The 17,431-nt window shown below is 46.6% G+C and overlaps 1 protein-coding gene across 2 annotated transcripts in view; it reads left to right on the forward strand.

Moving 5' to 3' along the window:
• The first annotated feature begins 470 nt into the window (after positions 1 to 470).
• Positions 471 to 17,431, forward strand: part of LOC129714977 (spectrin beta chain, non-erythrocytic 1-like) — a 194,598-nt gene continuing 177,637 nt past the window's right edge. Inside the window, exon 1 of one of the 2 annotated variants that reach the window (XM_055664781.1) lies at positions 471 to 988. The gene's annotated coding sequence lies outside the window, so the exon portion shown is untranslated. The remainder of the gene's footprint in view (positions 989 to 17,431) is intronic. The other variant, XM_055664780.1, reaches the window with a different exon arrangement.

The raw sequence follows: 17,431 nt of genomic DNA on the forward strand, positions 1-17,431 counted from the left end.
GCTGGAGAAACTCAGCGGGTGCCACAGATTGTGTGTGTGTGTGTGTGTGTGTGTGTGTGTTGGGGGAAGACTTCTTTTCGGGAAGCCAATGTATGCATTAGATTCAGATTCAGATTCAGATTCATTAAATGCATTAAAAACAAAAGATGCATTTAATACCGTGAGATTTTCATGCCATCTTCATTGCAAATGTTGCCACAGATGCTGCTGCACGCGCTGAGTTTCTCCAGCATTTTTGTGCACCTTCGATTTTCCAGCATCTGCACAGTTCCTTCTTAAACATGTTGCAAAACATATTTGGCGAATAAAGTGTGATTTTGATTCTGAGATTTTTTTTAAATGGCACAATTTTTTTTCCACAATTAAGATTGAAATTTTGCATTGTGAAATTTGCAATGAAATGGGGGCAGATGTGTTTGGTGGGCTATTTTGATTCGAGGAGGTACAAAGCAAAGCGTTTTCAGGAAGCCAGCCATGTGCTGCTGCTGCTGCCTGCTGCTGCCTGGCCCCACTTTACTGCATTGTGTGAAAGCTCTTGTGTTTGTCTGTCTGAGTCCTGCTCTGTGTGTGTGTGTGTGTATTCCTCCGCCTGGCATATGCAAGCATCCATCCAGCCAAGAGGCAAACAGATGCATCCATCTGCCTGGTAGCCCACAAGCTTGCTCACCTCCAGAGAGAAGATATCCCACACTGGATTACTTCATTGCAAGAGCCTTCCAGCAGCAACTGAGGGGCTAAAGTGGGGGAAGAACCTCTTTGCAACTGGCAACACCTCTGCTCAGACAAGATGTGGATTTAAAACCGAATCTCCCCACAGATTGTGTGTGTGTGTGTTTGTGTTGGGGGAAGACTTCATTTCAGGAAGCCAAAAGGTATGCATTTAAAAAAAAGATGCATTTAATACTGTGAGATTTTCCATGCAATCTTCTTTGCAAATTGTATGTGTGTGTGTGTGTTGGGGGAAGACTTCATTTCAGGAAGCCAAAAGGTATGCATTTAAAAAAAAAGATGCATTTAATACTGTGAGATTTTCCATGCAATCTTGATTGCAATTTGTGTGTGTGCATGTTTTTCTTGTTAATTAATGTGTAATTTGATGATGGAATCGCTGAGCAGAAATTGCAATCGTTCGATAATAGAACGATACATTAGGACATGCATTGATTTCTTTCGAGGTTTGCATTAGATGTTAGCAATTCTGTGTTTAAAAATCCATTCATTTTTTTTTGCAAAGCCCTGTTTTGGTTTTTTTTGCAAAGCAGTCGACTGATGTAAAACAGCCCAATATATTGGTTCCCTTTCTAACAGGCGTTTTGGGGGTGTGGGGGTGGGGGATTTCACCCATTTGCAAACCCAGATCCACTGCATAATATATGCATTTTGTGCAAAAAAAATAAAAATAAATGTATGTAAATGCCCAGATCTTGATAACGAATTGCAAAATGCACCACTGTTCGTTTGTCTAAAGGTTCTCTGGGGCGATTCCTTTATATATTTTTTAATCAGGTGGTGTATTGAAGTGAAATTGCATCTGTAACTCGAGTCCCTAAAGCAAAATGCATACATGCCCATTCTACAATATTGCAAGCTAGCCTTCCACATCTCGATAGATCCCTGTTTGATCTCTTCCCTGTTCAACAATAACTGTATAGTCTTTGCCCCCCCCCCCTATTTGTGGATTTAACTAAACACCAGAAGCTTGGTGTGTAAGGAAGAACTGCAGATGCTGGTTTAAATCGAAGGTAGACAAAAAAAACTGCTGGAGTAACTCAGCGGGTGAGGCAGCATCTATGGAGCGAAGGACTAGGTTCTTGGTTTGTTGGCCCTGCAAAATATTCCAAATGGTATTTAAACTTGAGGTGTTGGAGGGAGGACTTAAGGTTTTTTGGGATGAAAGATCTACCTTAAATTTAGTTGCGTCTGGTTGGGTAACTATGGTAGGGTGAAGATTATTCCATGCTTTAATTGTGCGGGGGAAGAATGAATTGCTGTACACATCTGTCTTGGTCGCTGGGATCTCAAATTGGATCGAATGCCCTCGTCTGCTCCTAATTGGTTTGGGTTTCGGGTTCAGACCTGATGCTGCCTGTCCCGCTGAGTTACTCCAGCATTTTGCGTCTACCTTCGATTGAAACCAGCATCTGCAGTTCTTTCTTCCACATCATCTTGGTCAGATGCAAAATGCTGGAGAAACTCAGCGGGACAGGCAGCGTCTATGGAGAGAAGGAATGGGCGACGTTTCGGGTCGAGACCCTTCTTCAGACTTCTTGGTGTAGGTTTGGTCTTGGAAAACAATTGTCCTGCAGAATTTGGTGTGAAACCGGTTTTCTTTGGGGGAGCAGAAGGTGGATACAAAATGCCGGAGTAACTCAGCGGGACGGGCGGCATTTCTGGAGGGGAGGAATGGGTGACGTTTCGGGTCGAGACCCTTCTTCAGACTGAGGGTGAGGGGAGGCAGATATGGTAAGGGTGACGGTGGAGTGTGAAAACGAACTATCAAAGGGGATGACGGGCCATTGTTAGGTGGAGGGGAAGGTGATAAGAGTTGGGAGTCTGTGGAATTCTCTGCCTCAGAGGGCGGTGGAGGCCGGTTCTCTGGATACTTTCAAGAGAGAGTTAGATAGGGCTCTTAAAGATATGGGGAGGAAGGAACGGGGTACTGATTGGGGATGATCAGCCATGATCATATCGAAGGGCCGAAAGGCCTACTCCCGCACCTATTGTCTATTGTCGATAACAAGCATTGCCTGTCCTGCTGAGTTACTCCAGCATTTTGTGTCTACGGTATAAACCAGCACCTGCAGTTCCTTCGTACATATTTTATTTTGGGCTGGGGGTAATTGGAGAGCTTCCCTAACAAATCTTTGTTTTAAATATCTGGGAGTCCACATGTCCGAGGCTATGACATGGGCATCACACGCCTCAGCACTCGTGAGTAAGGCAAGGCAGCGCCTTTACCACCTCAGGCAATTGAGGAAATTCAGAGTGTCTCCGAGGATCCTCCAGTGCTTCTACGCAGCGGCGGTGGAAAGCATCTTGTCCGGGAACATTACCATCTGGTTTGGGAATTGCTCTGCCAAGGACAAGAAGGCTCTGCAGAGAGTAGTGCGTTCGGCCGAACGCACTATGGGAACTTCATTCGCCCCCCTGCAGGAACTATACATCAGGAGGTGCAACTCCAGAGCCAACAATATCATGAGAGACCCCTTCCACCCCTGCAACGGCCTGTTCCAGCTGCTACGGTCAGGCAAACGCCTCCGTTGCCATGCGGTGAGAACGGAGAGGTTGAGAAGGAGTTTCTTCCCAGAGGCCATTCGGACTGTAAACACCTATCTCACCAGGGACTAACTCTACAGAACGTTTTTCCTTCCATTATTTATTATGTAAAGGTATATGTGTGTTATGATTGTGTTAATAGTTTGTTTGGTTGTTTGTCTTTTTGCACAAAAGTCCGCGAGCATTGCCACTTATCTCGTATGTGTATGTGACAAATACTTGACTTGACTTGACTTGAAATCGTGACCTGGAATCAAAGATTGCGACAGGACAAGAAAGTGGCCATTTGGTCCATCCAGTCCCTGCCGTCCCTTTTAGAGCGGTTCCCTCAACCCCAGTCCTTCATTCAGTTTTCATTCAGTCATTCAGGATCTTATAGAAACTTACAAAATTCTTAAAGGGTTGGACAGGCTAGATGCAGGAAGATTGTTCCCGATGTTGGGGAAGTCCAGAACAAGGGGCCACACACAGTTTAAGGATAAGGGGGAAATCTTTTAGGACCGAGATGAGAAAATCATTTTTTTGCACAGAGAGTGGTGAATCTGTGGAATTCTCTGCCACTGAAGGTAGTTGAGGCCACACAGTTCATTGGCTATATTTAAGAGGGAGTTAGATGTGGCCCTTGTGGCTAAAGGGATCAGGGGGTATGGAGAGAAGGCAGGTACGGGATACTGAGTTGGATGATCAGCCATGATCATATTGAATGGCGGTGCAGACTCGAAGGGCCGAATGGCCTACTCTTGCACCTATTTTCTATGTTTACATAGAAACATAGAAAATAGGTGCAGGAGTAGGCCATTCGGCCCTTCGAGCCTGCACTGCCATTTCTATGTTTCTATCACATTGAATGGTGGTGCAGGCTCGAAGGGCTAAATGGCCTACTCTTGCACCTATTGTTTATGGACTATTGTACACTTTTAGTGCCTTCCTCAACATCCACTCATTTGTTTTCAGCCGACAAATAGTTAGGTCGTCTCCTGTTTGGCAGTTCAGAGTGAAGAGTTTATTCCCAAGCTTATCCTTTTATAGGTTAAAATGGCCGCCTGCAGTGAGCACAGCCAACCTTGGCATCTCTTTCTAGGTTCTCTCTGCATTTGCAATTGGTTGTCCGTTTAAATAAACGTCACCCATTCCTTCTCTCCAGAGATGCCGCCTGTCCCGCTGAGTTAAGGGCCTGTCCAACTTGCCGATTTTTTCGGCGGCCACAAGCATCATATCAGGGTTGCCAGAAGATTTTGAACATTTGAAAAACCAGCGGCGCCAAATTCGCGACACTTGAAAAAAAACACCGCGCGTCCAACGTCGTCACGCCGCGAATTTTACGGTGACCCGATGATACGTCAATGACGCCGGCATTCGGCGAAAAAAAATCGCCAAATGGGACAAGGCCCTTAACTCAGCGGGACAGGTGGCATCTGTGGAGAGAAGGAACGGGTAACGTTTATTTAAACGGACAAACAAATGCAAATGCAGAGAGAACCTAGAACGAGATGCCAAGGTTGGCTGTGCTCACTGCGGGCGACCATTTTAACCTATAAAAAGATAAGCTCTGAAGAAGGGTTTCGGCCCGAAACGTTGCCTTCCTCCTTCGCGTCCATATATGCTGCTGCACCCGCCAATCGGAATATAACCATATAACAATTACAGCATCGGAACAGGCCATCTCGACCCTACTAGTCCGTGCCGAACACATAATCTCCCCTAGTCCCATATACCTGCGCTCAGACCATAACCCTCCAGATCCTTCCCATCCATATAGACTATCCTTTTATTTTTAAATGATAAAAACGAATTTGCCTCCACCACGTTTTTCACTGGAAGCTCATTCCACACAGCCACCACTCTCTGAGTAAAGAAGTTCCCCCTCATTTGTTACCCCTAAACTTCAGTCCCTTAATTCTCAAGTCATGTCCCCTTGTTTGAATCTTCCCTACTCTCAGTGGGAAAAGCTTTTCCACGTCAACTCTGTCTATCCCTCTCATCATTTTAAAAACCTCTATCAAGTCCCCCCTTAACCTTCTGCGCTCCAAAGAATAAAGCCCTAACTTGTTCAACCTTTCGCTGTAACTTAGTTGCTGAAACCCAGGCAACATTCTAGTAAATCTCCTCTGTACTCTCTCTATTTTGTTGACATCCTTCCTATATTTAGGCGACCAAAATTGTACACCATACTCCAGAATTGGCCTCACCAATGCCTTGTACAATTTTAACATTACATCCCAACTTCTATACTCAAGTATAGAGTTTCTCCAGCATTTTTGTCTTCCAGCATCTGCAGTTCTTTCTTAAACATGACTTCTTCTCAATGCTTTCGCAGTCTATGTCCACTTATTTTTTTGGCTGCTGGTCAGATGCAATTTCCTTTGAATACGTGAGGAAGCTAAAATCATAAGCAAATAACTGACAGGTCAGTCAGTCACCCCTCGGAACATTTGCAGAACAGCTTGTTTCTCAGAAGTTCCCATAAACATTCTTATCGCATCCCTTGCTTGCACTAATAGGAATTAACTGTATGGAAACTCAAATCCTGGAATAGTGAGATCTACAAGTAGGGGGAGGGGTAGAGAGGAAGGAGGAACTGCAGATGCTGGTTTCTCTAAGGAATCTGAGGAAGGACATTATTGCCATAGAGGGAGTGCAGAGACGGTTCACCAGACTGATTCCTGGGATGTCAGGACTGTCTTATGAAGAAAGACTGGATAGACTTGGTTTATACTCTCTAGAATTTAGGAGATTGAGAGGGGATCTTATAGAAACTTACAAAATTCGGAAGGGGTTGGACAAAGGATAAGGGGGAAATCCTTTAAAACCGAGATGAGAAGAACTTTTTTCACAGAGAGAGTGGTGAATCTCTGGAACTCTCTGCCACAGAGGGTAGTTGAGGCCAGTTCATTGGCTATATTTAAGAGGGAGTTAGATGTGGCCCTTGTGGCTAAAGGGATCAGGGGGTATGGAGAGAAGGCAGGTACGGGATACTGAGTTGGATGATCAGCCATGATCATATTGAATGGCGGTGCAGGCTCGAAGGGCCGAATGGCCTACTCCTGCACCTATTTCTATTTCTATGTTTACACCGAAGACAGACACAAAATGCTGGAGTAACTCAGCGGGTGAGGCAGCATCTCTGGAACAAAGGAATATGAGACAATAGACAAAAACGCTGGAGGAACTCAGCGGGTGAGGCAGCATCTATGGAGCGAAGGAATAGGGTTGAAAACTGCTCATTTCTTGCTATTGAGGGAGTGCAGCGTAGGTTTACAAAGTTAATTCCCGGGATGGCGGGACTGTCATATGCTGAGAGAATGGAGCAGCTGGGCTTGTATACTCTAGAGTTTAGAAGGATGAGAGGATATCTTATTGAAACACAAAAGATTATTAAGGGTTTGGACACATGTTCCCGATGTTGGGGGGAGGAATAGCTGACGTTTCGGGCCGAGACCCTTCTTCAGACTGATGAAGGGTCTCGACCCGAAATGCCACCTGTTCCTTCGCTCCATAGATGCTGCCTCACCCGCTGAGTTTCTCCAGCATTTTTATCTACCTTCACAAGCCACTTGGTTTAGTTCGGAGGTAGACAAGAATGCTGGAGAAACTCCGCGGGCGAGGCAGCATCTATGGAGCGAAGGAAATAGGCGACGTTTCGGGTCGAGAACCTTCTTGGGGATGATCACATTGAATGGCGGTGCTGACTCGAAGGGCCGAATGGCCTACTCCTGCACCTATTGTCTATTGTCCATTCAGTTCGGAGATACAGCGCGGAAACAGGCCTTTCGGCCCACCGAGTCCGCACCGACCAGCGAACAAACTCCGTACAGACAGCACCAGTAATCAGAATCGAGTTGCTGCCGAAGGGCCTGTTTCCGAGCTGTACCTTGCAGTGAATGCAGTGCCGGAGACCCGGGTTCGATCCCGACTACGGGCTCTGCCTGTCCGTACGGAGTTTGCACGTTCTCTCCCCGCGACCCACGTGGGTTTCCTCCGAGATCTTAGGTTTCCTCCCACACTCTGAAGACGTGCAGGTTTGTAGGTTAATTGGCTAGGTGCAAGTGTAACATTGTCCCTAGTGTGTGTAGGGTAGTGTTAATGTGCGGGGATCGCTGGTCGGCGCTGACCAGGTAGGCCGAAAGGCCTGTTTCCGCGCTTCGATTTCCTCCCACACTCCAAAGACCTACAAGTTTGTAGGTTAATTGGCTTGGCGTAAATGTTAAAAAAAAAAAATTGTCCCTAGTGGGTGCGGGGATCGCTGGTCGGTGCGAACCTGGTAGGCCGAAAGGCCTGTTTCCGAGCTGTACCTCTAAACAACACATTCAAAATGCCTTAGCAGACCAGAGGCTATGAAAATACATTAGTCAGTCTCCAAGCAAAAGTCTCTAAAGCAGGGATGCTTTTAATTTAATCTAAATTTACACAAGAGTAAATTAATTGGCTCGGTCCAGATAATGTCAGATGATTGTAATACACTGCCCTCGATTTTTTTTTGGCAGTCCAATGAGAATCAAACGTCGTGATGTGGACGTGAGTGGATGGAGCTGCTGGTTGATTGTGAAGTGTTTCCATGTAGGTTGAAGCAGAGTGGGGCTGTCCTTTTAACTATTTGCCTCTGGGGTTGGAATCAGTCGCTTACCAAAGCTCCAATGATCTTATAGGTTGGAGGGAACTACAGATGCTGGTTTAAATCGAAGATAAAGACACAAAAAGCAGCAGGTAGCATCTCGGGAGAGAAGGAATGGGTGACGTTTTCGGTCTGAAGATGGGCCTCGACCTGAAATGAGTTGAGTATAGGAGCAAAGAGGTCCTTCTGCAGTTGTACAGGGCCCTAGTGAGACCACACCTGGAGCATTGTGTGCAGTTTTGGCCTGTTGGCCTTCATAACAAGAGGAATCAAATATAGGAGCAAAGAGGCCCTCCTGCAGTTGTACAGGGCCCTAGTGAGACCACACCTGGAGTATTGTGCGTAGTTTTGGCCTGTTGGCCTTCATAACAAGAGGAGTCGAGTATAGGAGCAAAGAGGTCCTTCTGCAGTTGTACAGGGCCCTAGTGAGACCACACCTGGAGTATTGTGCACCGTTTTGGCCCCCTAATTTAAGTAAGGACATTCTTGCTATTGAGGGAGCCCAGCGTATGTTTACAAGGTTAATTCCCGGGATGGCGGGACTGTCATACGCTGAGAGAATGGAGCGGCTGGGCTTGTATACAATGTAGTTTCTAAGGATGAGAGGGGATCTTATTGAAACATATAAGATGAAACATTAAGGGTTTAGAAACATAGAAACATAGAAATTAGGTGCAGGGAGTAGGCCATTCGGCCCTTCGAGCCTGCACCGCCATTCAATATGATCATGGCTGATCATCCAACTCAGTATCCCGTACCTGCCTTCTCTCCATACCCCCTGATCCCCTTAGCCACAAGGGCCACATCTAACTCCCTCTTAAATATAGCCAATGAACTGTGGCCTCAACTACCTTCTGTGGCAGAGAGTTCCAGAGATTCACCACTCTCTGTTTGGACACGCTAGAGGCAGGAAACATGTTCCCGATGTTGGGGGGAGTCCAGAACCAGGGGCCACAGTTTAAGAATAAGGGGTCGGCCATTTAGAACAGAGCTGAGGAAATACTTTTTCACCCAGAGAGTTGTGAATCTGTGGAATTCTCTGCCTCAGAAGGCAGTGGAGGCCAGTTCTCTGGATGCTTTCAAGAGAGAGTTAGATAGAGCTCTTAAAGATAGCGGATCGTAAAGGAATATGGGGAGAAGGCAGGAACGGGGTACTGATTGTGGATGACAGCGCCCGTAGTCAGGATCGAACCCGGCGCTGCATCTGCTGTAAGGCAGCGACTCTACCGCTGTGCCACCGTGACCACCATTCTCACCGTGACCCGCGTGAAGGGGTTTCTCCGGGATCTTCGGTAGCTTCCTTCCACACCTGGAGTATTGCGTACAGTTTTGGTCTCCAAATCTGAGGAAGGACATTATTGCCATAGAGGGAGTGCAGAGACGGTTCACCAGACTGATTCCTGGGATGTCAGGACTGTCTTATGAAGAAAGACTGGATAGACTTGTTTATACTCTCTAGAATTTAGGAGATTGAGAGGGGATCTTATAGAAACTTACAAAATTCTAAGGGGTTGGGTAGGCTAGATGCAGGAAGATTGTTCCTGATGTTGGGGAAGTCCAGAACAAGGGGTCACAATTTAAGAATAAGGGGGAAGTCTTTTAGGACCGAGAAGAGGAAAACATTTTTTCACACACAGAGTGGTAAATCTCTGGAACTCTCTGCCACAGAGGGTAGTCGAGGCCACAGTTTCATTGGCTATATTTAAGAGGGAGTTAGATGTGGCCCTTGTGGCTAAGGGGATCAGGGGGTATGGAGAGAAGGCAGGTACGGGATACTGAGTTGGATGATCAGCCATGATCATATTGAATGGCGGTGCAGGCTCGAAGGGCCGAATGGCCTCTACTCCTGCACCTAATTTCTATGTTTCTATGTTTCTAAAAGCTGAAGGGCCTGTTCTTATACTGTACTGTATTCAATACTATGTTCAAATCAACGTTCAATGATTATCATATGGGGCCAAGTCACAGTCACTGTGTCTGAAGAAGGGTTTCGGCCCGAAATGTTGCCTATTTCCTTCGCTCCATTGATGCTGCCTCACCCACTGAGTTTCTCCAGCACTTTTGTCTACCTATCACTGTGTCAATGTGCCTGCACTTATCCTCTTATTAACTGGGACCTACCTCCACAGAGTATATTCATGTTTTAAAACTGCCTCTAGATTGGTGGGACCTGAAGAACTCATACATTAAAAAAAAAATATTTGGAAATATAAATCCCACCGATTTAGATAAAGATTAATTTAAAAAACTTCCATTTTCATGTTCTTGCCAGGAGATTGCAGAAATAAGCCATTCAGTTGCTGAAGCCCACTCTATCATTCGGTTTGATTGTGATTAAATTGTGCCTCGACTATTGTTTACCCCCAGTTGATTCAGACCTGCATTTACTTCTCCAGATGATAAATCTGTATTGTAGACACAAAGTCGGCATCAATGAGCAAGCCTTTTGTCCAATTTAGTTGAACCATCATTAATCTTGCCTCTGTCCCTCTGCGATAGACAATAGGTGCAGGAGTAGGCCATCCGGCCCTTCGAGCCCTATGTGATGTGATCATGGCTGATCATCCCCAATCAGTACCCCTCTCCTGCCTTCTCCCCATATCCCCTGACTCCGCTATCCTTAAGAGCCCGATCTAGCTCTCTCTTGAAAGCATCCAGAGAACCGGCCTCCACCGCCCTCTGAGGCAGAGAATTCCACAGACTCGCAGCTCTCTGTGAGGAAAAAGTGTTTCCTCATCTACGTTCTAAATGACCTACCCCTTATTCTTAAACTGTGTGCGTGTGTGGCCCCTGGTTCTGGACTGGGGATTAATTGAATGAGGATGTTTTGGTCTGAATGAAGGTCTGATTTGCGGAAGGCATGATGAGTACGTTTCTAGATGTCACTGAAGAAGATAGCAAGGTGGCGATCGAGAAATGACAGCATGGACTTGTTCCGTTTCGCAGGTGCGCTGAGAAATGATCAGTGGGGCGATTTTACCGAGAGGAGGGGAATCGAAAACCAGAGGACTTAGGTTTAATTTGAGAGGGGAATGATTTAATACTAAACTGAGGGCCCTGGAGAAAGGGCCTGTTTCTGCGCTGTATCTCTAAACTAAACTAAAGGACAAAGGGCCCATTTCTCAGACAACCAAGCCTATTAAACGAACAGAGTAAACAGGACTTGTAACCAGAGCAACCTTGTGCAATAAAAGCAGAGTAAACGCACCAAGCTAAACGCAAAGAGTGATGGATGATTGCGAAGAAATTGCGTGCATTAAATCGACAGGGATATTACCTGGTTAACCTCGCACAGGCTGGGTGCAACATTAGAGAGACACAAAAAGCTGGAGTTACTCAGCGGGTCAAACAACATCCCTGGAGAAAAGGAATATCCGATGACGTTTCGGGTCGAGACACTTCTTCAGACTGAGAGTCAGGCAAGAGTGAAACGAGAGATATAGGCGGTGATGTAGGGAGATATAGAACATATGAATAAAAGATATTTGAGGAAGGACATCCTTGTGATTGAGGCAGTGCAGCGTAGGTTCACGAGATTGATCCCTGGGATGGCGGGACTGTCATATGAGGAAAGATTGAAAAGACTAGGCTTGTATTCACTGGAGTTTAGAAAGATGAGGGGGGGGATCTTATAGAAACATTTAAAATTATCAAAGGACTGGACAAGCTAGATGCAGGAAGAAATGTTCCCAATGTTGGGCGAGTCCAGAACCAGGGGCCACACACAGTCTAGAATAAAGGGGAGGTCATTTAAGACTGAGGTGAGAAAAAACTTTTTCACCCAGAGAGTTGTGAATTTGTGGAATTCCCTGCCACAGAGGGCAGTGGAGGCTAAGTCACTGGATGGATTTAAGAGAGAGTTAGATAGAGCTCTAGGGGCTAATGGAGTCAAGGGATATGGGGAGAAGGCAGGCACGGGTTATTGATAGCGGACGATCAGCCATGATCACAATGAATGACGGTGCTGGCTCGAAGGGCCGAATGGCCTCCTCCTGCACCTATTTTCTATGTTTCTCTATAGCTGTGGGTTAGGAGAAAATGAGTTACTGGCAATGAGACTCAACAAGACAATTTTGAAACTAGTACCACGATTTGGGTGGGAGTGGGACAGAGAGAGAGGGGATGCAAGGGTTACTTGAAATTGGAGAAATTATCACCACACGCATATTTAAAAACATTTTGCAAAACAAAGAGTCCACAGTGTATTTGGTAGGCACAAAATGCTGGAGTAACTCAGCGGGTGAGGCAGCATCTATGGAGCGAAGGAATAGGTGATGTTTCGGGTCGAGACTCTTCTTCGGACTGATGAGGGGGTGGGGGGAGGGGAGGGGAAGAAGAGGCGGAGACAGTGGGCTGTGGGAGGAGCTGGGAAGGGGAGGGGAAGGAGGGAGAAAGCAGGGACTACCTGAAATTGGAGAATTCAATGTTCACACAATGCTGGGGTGCAAACTACCCAAGCGAAATATGAGGTGCTGCTCCTCCAATTTGCGGTGGGACTCACTCTGGCCATGGAGGAGGCCCAGGACAGAAAAGGTCGGATTCGGAATGGGAGGGGGAGTTGAAGTGCTGAGCCACCGGGAGATATGCACGGAGTAACTCAGCAGGGGTGAGGCAGCATAGAAACATAGAAATTAGGTGCAGGAGTAGGCCATTAGGCCCTTCGAGCCTGCACCGCCATTCAATATGATCATGGCTGATCATCCAACTCAGTATCCCGTACCTGCCTTCTCTCCATACCCCCTGATCCCCTTAGCCACAAGGGCCACATCTAACTCCCTCTTAAATATAGCCAATGAACTGGCATCAACTACCCTCTGTGGCAGAGAGTTCCAGAGATTCACCACTCTCTGTGTGAAAAAAGTTCTTCTCATCTCGGTTTTTAAAGGATTTCCCCCTTATCCTTAAGCTGTGACCCCTTGTCCTGGACTTCCCCAACATCGGGAACAATCTTCCTGCATCTAGCCTGTCCAACCCCTAAGAATTTTGTAAGTTTCTATAAGATCCCCTCTCAATCTCCTAAATTCTAGAGAGTATAAACCAAGTCTATCCAGTCTTTCTTCATAAGACAGTCCTGACATCCCAGGAATCAGCCTGGTGAACCTTCTCTGCACTCCCTCTATGGCAATAATGTCCTTCCTCAGATTTGGAGACCAAAACTGTACGCAAAACTCCAGGTGGAACTTCTTTAGTCAGAGGGTGGTGAATCTGTCAAATTCATTACCACAGAAGGCTGTAGAGAACAAGTCAATGAATATTTGAATGGTGAATATTGATAAAAAGGATGTCAGTAGTTATGGGGACCAAAACTGTACGCAATACTCCAGGTGTGGTCTCACCAAGATCCTGTACAACTACAGTAGAACCTCCCTGCTCCTATACTCAAATCCTTTTGCAATGAAAGCTAACATACCAATTTGCTTTCTTTACTGCCTGCTGCACCTGCATGCCTACCTTCAATGACTGGTGTACTCTGGAGAAAAGTGTTTAAGAAGGAACTGCAGATGCTGGAAAAAAATGGATCTGGAGAAAAGGATCAGTCTGAAGAAGGGTCTGGATCTGAAATGTCATCCATTTTCTCCAGAGATGTTGCCTCACCCGCTGAGTTACTCCAGCATTTTGGGCCTGCATTCGATTTAAACCAGCGTCTGCAGTTGTTTCTTTAGACAGTGTATTTGGTTCTTGTCTTCACGTTGTTTAACGTTATGAGGTGCTAGAGAGAGGGGAACTCGTTGCTAGCTGGCCCCAGTCGATCTATGGTAACACCATCTATTCTGATCTACTCTGATCAAGAAGGCTCATCAGCGTCTCTTCTTCCTGAGGAGACTGAAGAAGGTCCATCTGTCTCCTCAGATCCTGGTGAACTTCTACCGCTGCACCATCGAGAGCATCCTTACCAACTGCATCACAGTATGGTATGGCAACTGCTCTGTCTCCGACCGGAAGGCATTGCAGAGGGTGGTGAAAATTGCCCAACGCATCACCGGTTCCACGCTCCCCTCCATTGAGCCTGTCCAAAGCAAGCGCTGTCTGCGGAGGGCGCTCAGCATCGCCAAGGACTGCTCTCACCCCAACCATGGACTGTTTACCCTCCTACCATCCGGGAGGCGCTACAGGTCTCTCCGTTGCCGAACCAGCAGGTCGAGGAACAGCTTCTTTCCAGCGGCTGTCACTCTACTCAACAACGTACCTCGGCGACTGCCAATCACCACCCCCCCCCCGGACACTTATTATTTTTTTTTTATTCAAATCGTTTGCTATGTCGCTCTTCAAGGGAGATGCTAAATGCATTTCGTTGTCTCTGTACTGTACACTGACAATGACAATTAAAATTGAATCTGAATCTGAATCTGAATCTGAATCTATTGCAATTGTTCTGGACTTTTAAATCACAGCCATAAAATGACGCCCATCAACAGGATATTCTGCGATCGCGTTTCGTTCTCTCTTTGAAGTACCTGTTGTAATCCGAGGATGGTTTGGTTAAACGCGGGCACTGGTGCGATCAGCCTGGAGTTGGCGGAACACAGTGTATGTCACAGTATCTCGGTGCACATGACCATAATAAACCAAAGGGCACTGTGTTACGACACTGCGCTTGAGACAGGTTGAGGAAGTGAAAGTAATGATTTAAAGGTGAGGCTGATCGAGCCAAGGAAGGGGATGGTGTGATTTTATTTTGTGTATTTATAATGTCGCAGGTGCCGAACAGGAGCGATTTGGGACAAGTTAACAAGGTGAGTGTGTTCACTTAAAACCAATGACCACATTTGCAACAACTTTTTAAGGGTCGGTTTGTGGTGATGAAGCTTTTTATTTTAATGCATGAGTGATTCTCCGGTTTGTGAAGGCTAAGCCAAGAGGGATCTTTTTCAGCAGCTGCTCGATTACGTCTTGTAATTAGCAAAGCATTGTTGGCGACAATAGACAATAGGTGTAGGAGTAGGCCATTCGGCCCCTCGAGTCAGCACCGTCATTCAGTGTGATCATGGCTGATCATCCACAATAGACAATAAGTGCAGGAGTAGGCCATTCGGCCCCTCGAGCCAGCACCGTCATTCAATGTGATCATGGCTGATCATCCACAATAGACAATAGGTGCAGGAGTAGGCCATTCGGCCCCTCAAGCCAGCACTGGCATTCAATGTGATAATGGCTGATCATCCACAATACACAATAGGTGTAGGAGTAGGCCATTCAGCCCCTCGAGCCAGCACCACCAATCAATGTGATCATGGCTGATCATCCACAATAGACAATAGGTGCAGGAGTAGGCCATTCAGCCCCTCGAGCCAGCACCACCAATCAATGTGATCATGGCTGATCATCCACAATAGACAATAGGTGTATGAGTAGGCCATTCGGCCCCTCGAGCCAGCACCACCAATCAATGTGATCATGGCTGATCATCCACAATCAGTACCCCGTTCCTGCCTTCTCCTCATATCCCCTGACTCCGCTATCTTTAAGAGCCCTGTCTAGCTCTCCCTTGAAGGTATCCAGAGAACCGGCCTCCACCGCCCTCTGAGGCAGAGAATTCCACAGACTCACAACTCTCTGGGTGAAAAAGTGTTTCCTCATCTCTGTTCTAAATGGCTTACCCCTGGTTCTGGACTCCCCCAACATCAGGAATATGTTTAAGAAGGAACTGCAGATGCTGGAGAATCGAAGGTACACAAAAAAGCTGGAGAAACTCAGCGGGTGCAGCAGCATCTATGGAGCGAAGGAAATAGGCAACGTTTCGGGCCGAAACGTTGCCTATTTCCTTCGCTCCATAGATGCTGTTGCACCCGCTGAGTTTCTCCAGCTTTTTTGTGTACCAGGAATATGTTTCCTGCCTCTAGTGTGTCCAAACCTTAATAATCTTATATGTTTCAGTAAGACTCCCTCTCATCCTTCTAAACTCCACAGAGTGTACAAGCCCAGCCGCTCCATTCTCTCAGCATATGACAGTCCCGCCATGAGGTTTAAAACCATCTCCTGTTGCCAATTTGTTTTTTTTACAAAAGTCCCAGAGATACAGCCCTTCGGCCCACCGAGTCCGCGCCGACCAGCGATCCCCGCACACTGACACTATCCTACACACAGCGGGGGCACGTTACATTTATACCACGCCAAATAGCCGACAAACCTGTACGTCTTTGGAGTGTGGGAGGAAACCGGAGCACCCGGAGAAAATCTACACAGGTCACGGGGAGAACGAACAAATGATCAAACCCGGGTCTCTGGCGCTGTGAGGCAGCAACTCTACCGCTGTGCCATCGTGCTGCCTTAAATTTAAATCTAATTTCCAAATTCTCTCCCCTCTCAGGCAAGATTAATTTCCTGCTTTATTGATGATACATACTTTTGCGCAGTCAGAGGCATGTGCCAGACTCATGATTATTCACTAAGCCTTTTTAGCCTCGGGCCTGGCCAACATCCACACTTGCTTCTGAATTGTGGCTTGTTGGACAAATTTAGAGAGTGATCTAGGTGTCAATTGTGGAATTTATTGCCACTGACGGCTGCGGAGGCCGAGCCATTGCATATTTTTAAGGCCGAGGTTGATTTGTACGGTTGCCGGGGGGTTTACGGGGAGAGGGCAGGAGAATGGGGTTGTGGGGGAAAGATAGATCAGCCACGATTGAATGGCGGAGTAGTGTGGATGGGCCGAATGGCCTAAATCTGTTTCTCTTTCATTCCTTCTCCCCTTCTCTCCAGAGATGCTGCCTGTCCCGCTGAGTTACTCCAGCATTTTGTGTCTACCTTCGGCCTAATTCTGGTCCTAAATTAACTATGTTGGTGGGCCTGGAGTCAAACAATAGACGATAGGTGCAGGAGTAGGCCAAATTAGACAATAGGTGCAGGAGTAGGCCCTGTTGGCTCTGTAGGCCCTGTAGGCCCTGAGGGGTAAACAGTGCTGGCTCGAAGGGCCTACTCCTGCATCGATTGTCTATTGTCTATATTCAGTTGGAAATTCATCATTAAAGGGATATTTTTATCAGTTGCCAGGGCTGTTTATTACAAACTATACTTCATCTTCATAGCTATTAAATCTTAGGTATTCATCTTTTGCCAATTCAAGAAAATATTATTGAATATTGTTACTATTATATTCAGTCGGCAAGCTAATTTTTATCCACAGAATTTTTTATCGAACTTGGGTCTCCGGCGTTGCATTCGCTGTAAGGCAGCAACGCTACCAGCTGCGCCACCATCCCGCCGAATGATGGGCCGAGTGGCCTAATCCTACTCCAATTCCTGATGACATAATTTGTCACCGATCCATTTTCTCCAGAGATGCTGCCTGACCCGCTGAGTCACTCCAGCGTCTTGTGTCTTAAGATTTACACAGAGAGTGGTGAATCTGTGGAATTCTCTGCCACAGAAGGTAGTTGAGGCCACACAGTTCATTGGCTATATTTAAGAGGGAGTTAGATGTGGCCCTTGTGGCTAAAGGGATCAGGGGGTATGGAGAGAAGGCAGGGATGGGATACTGAGTTGGATGATCAGCCATGATCATATCGAATGGCGGTGCAGGCTCGAAGGGCCGAATGGCCTCTA

This window comes from Leucoraja erinacea, chromosome 44 (assembly GCF_028641065.1).
Source record: "Leucoraja erinacea ecotype New England chromosome 44, Leri_hhj_1, whole genome shotgun sequence".
Lineage (NCBI taxonomy): Eukaryota > Metazoa > Chordata > Chondrichthyes > Rajiformes > Rajidae > Leucoraja > Leucoraja erinaceus.